This window comes from Mesoplodon mirus (genome assembly GCF_964341445.2).
Source record: "Mesoplodon mirus genome assembly, chromosome: 5".
Lineage (NCBI taxonomy): Eukaryota > Metazoa > Chordata > Mammalia > Artiodactyla > Ziphiidae > Mesoplodon > Mesoplodon mirus.
In genome coordinates this window covers 31056540-31060267 of record NC_138980.1, presented here as the reverse complement: position 1 = coordinate 31060267, position 3728 = coordinate 31056540, and positions in this window count along the sequence as shown.

Below are 3728 nucleotides of genomic sequence, written 5' to 3'. Positions count from 1 at the left end.
AACGGCAGAGCCAACATAAGGCATTGGCAAAAGGCTCACATCTGCTGTGGGAAATGTCTGTTTTCCAACAATCAGATGACCGAGAGCACAAGACCACAGGATGATTAAGGCCAAGGCCACTTCAACACTTTTTGCCCTCGAATGGAGCTTAGAAGGAGAGAATCGGGAGATGGTGAGGAGGGGTGGGGGGGTGTGTATGCTCCAATTATCTACTGCTGCATAAAAGCCCACCCAAAGCTTGGTGGTGTAAAACAGCAATCCTCCCCCCCTTTTTTTAAACAATTTGTTTATTCATTCACCTATTGATGGGCATTTGGAATGTTTCTTTCTTTTTTTTTTTTTTTTGGCTGTGTTGCATGGCACACGGGATCTTAGTTTCCTGACCGGGGATCAGACCTGTGCCCCATGCAGTGAAAGCGCAGAGCCCTAACCACTGGACCACCAGGGAATTCCCAGCAATCCTTTTTTATGCTCATGGATTCTGTGGGTCAGTGATATGAAAAGAGCACGGATTGCTCCTCAGCCACTCCACAACGTCTAGGGCTTCTGCTGGGATGACCTGAACAGCTGATGTGGGAGCCCAGATGGCTTCTTCCCTCACACATCTGGGCTCCGATGGCTAAGGAACGGGACCAGCTGGGACTGTCACCTGGAGGCCTGCCCAGGGCTCTCCGGTCTGGGGCTTCAGGAGGTAGGCCTGCTTCCAAGGTGGCTCCAAGGGCCAGTGTCCCAGGTAACCAGGTGAAGCTGCCTGGCCTTTATGGCCCGGCATTGGAAGTCACAGCGTGTCACCTCTGCCATACTCCACTAATGGAAGCAATCACAAACCCACCAGACTCAAGCGGGGGGAAAGAGAACATGGACCCTACCTCTGGAGGGGAGAAACATCAAAGAACTTGGGGCAGTGTTGTAGAACCAACATAGTAGGTCATCAGAAGAGTTAATAATAAACGATAACAGAAGAAAATTTCCCAGAGCTGAAAAAAGACACGTTTCAAATCGAAAGAGGATTCCCCAGTGCCAAGTAGGAGAAAAAAAAAGACTCAAATCTGGACATATCCTGGCAATGTTTCAAATCACCAAAGATAACTACTCCTAAAAACTTCCAGAAAGAAGAACCTACTCAAGAGGAACAAGAATCAGAAGATGACATCAGACTTCTAGTTGGCAACACTAAACACAAGTATATGATCAAAATAAACCTATTTTCAGACAGAGGAGAGTTCAGAATGATAACCTCCCCTGAACCATCTCTAAGAGAGTTTCTAAAGGGCATGTGCCACAAACAAAACCCAAAAACACAAAAGGAGGACCTGGGACACAAGAATTGGAGAGCAAAGAGACAAGGAAGGCAAGTCAGTGCATATTTTTAAAGTAGCAGTTTAAAACCAAAATCCCAAATAATTTCTGTTGGTTTCCTGTTCCACCCCTCCCAGGAGGGCGGTGAGGGCAAGATTATTACCACGGGATCCCTAGAGGACCCCGGCAGGTAAAGCTGAGACTGGGAGAGTCTGCCCCAAGCCACCCAGTTTATTATGAATCATCATCTCCCCTGCAAGGCTTCATCTCCCCTGCAAGGCAGTGTAGGGTTTGCCCCTTTCCCTCCTAACCTTCCCTCTCCACGAGATCCACTCCCTCCCACATTCTCAACGACTGGTGAAATTTCTCCTAAATTTACCAACTTAGCCGCTTAATGTCTTTCCTCCTTCTACATATTAGATTCTCCCTCTGATTACACTTGCATGAGTTAGAATTAGGTTCATCCATGAGTAAAAGGAAACAACACATGCATGGAAGTTGATTTCTCTCCCTGTGAATGCCCGCTTCAGTAGTGGCAGGTCCAGGGACCCTGGTGCACCACCCTCCAGGCAGCCTCGCGCCCAGCAGCCTGCTGCCTGCGGGTTATTCATCATCGCCTCTAAGCCACAAGCCCACTTTTCTATACTGTTGTGTGATTCTGGGTCTGGAACTCTGTAAATTACGTTTCACAGGCTCCTTAGCCAGCCAGCCTCCTGCTGGGTTCTGCTGTTGGAAAGTACTAGATGCAGATTGGAAGCAGAAGGCAGAAGGGGCTGATTTCCTTTTCTCCAAAGCCGGCAGCAGTAGCCGGCTGGCTCCAGCGTCTTCAGTGGTACAGACCTTGCCCTGTCCATCAGTGTCTGTACTGCACTTCCTCCCTGCCGGGGCTGTGTCTCCTTTGGAGTCCAAGTATCTGCTAGTTCCCACCTTCTCAGAGGCCTGAGCACCAACCATAGGGCATTCCAAGCTCTTGATGCCTCTTTGAGGAAACAAAGATCCTCCACTGACTAGTAGAGAAACCCAAATCAAAACTTTTGCACCCTGTAAAGCAATTATACTCCAATAAAGATGTTAAAACAAAAAACAAAAAAACTTTTGCACCCAGCAGACTATCAAAATTTAAGCACTCTGATGACATCAAGTGCTAAGAAGTGGCAGGTGGCTGGCAGCCAAGATGGGTGCAGAATGGATGCAACCCCCTTTGGAGAGCACCCTGACCTGTAGTAAAACTGAAACGCACATGGGTTACAACAGTAGCTCCTGCACACTTGTGTGTGAAGACTGCTCACAAATGTTTAGAGCAGCGCTCTAAGGGCAAAACCTGCAAACTGCCTAAATGTCCAACAGTGCAGAATGGAGAACTAGAGTCTGCTCAGGCCACATCTTCAGCTACATGAGGTCCAAAGGCTCACAAACGATGATGAATTTTAAACATTGAGGAAGGGAATTCCCTGGCGGTCCAGTGGTTAGGAGCCTGCGCTTTCACTGTTGAGGGCGAGGGTTCAATCCCTGGTTGGGGAACTAAGATCCCACAAACCGTGCTGTGCGGCCAAAAATAAATAAGTAAATAAACTTTCAGGAATACATGTGCGTGCCATTTATAATTTTTTAAAATGCAAACTAATACTATGTACTTAGGTGTACATACTTCCATGGTAAAATTTTTCAGAAGCACATAAAAAGTCAGAACCAGGGGCAGTCACCTCTGTGGGGGAAGGACACAGGTTTAAGGCAGGGGACAAAGAGGTATGCAAGCATGTCGGCAATGTTTTTTCCCATACTGCACAGCAGCTCCAGGGATATAAATTTATATGTAACTTTCAGATGATCAAATAACTCAATTTTTAAACACACTTGGCAAAAATGTAGGTTACAGCATCATGATCCCATATGTGTGAAAAGACAGATTAAGAACACACATCTAACCATCTAATCTTCTGAGGAAGCACCTCTGGGTGTGAACTTTGAAAGGGATGCAAACAAGACCCTGAGAGCCAAGCACAGACCAGCACCATCACTTTAAGCTCTGTTCTCAAGCCTGGATACTCATGAGAACCCTTGGGCGGGAGTGGGGGTGCTTTTAAAACTGTAAAACTGCCTTTGCCCAGGCTACCAACTTCTTAAACCAGAGCTGGAGAATGAGGCAGGCTCGCTTTCATTCTGCAGGTGACTTTAACACACAGTCAAGGGTGAGAACCATATAGTACCAGATGCCAACTTGCCTATTTCAGAAATTCAGGGGAGATCAAGTATGGCGAGTATGGTCCTGATGACATGGCTGCTGAGGCCATGGAGGGTTCCAAGCTCCAGGTCTCGGCCATGTGTATCAGTGTGGACACGGCGCTCCCCTCCAGGAGGGAGATGCTCGGTGAGGCGGAGCCACCCTCCCTGGCGGATTCTCCGCCTCCACGTGGGTAAATGGCATGGAG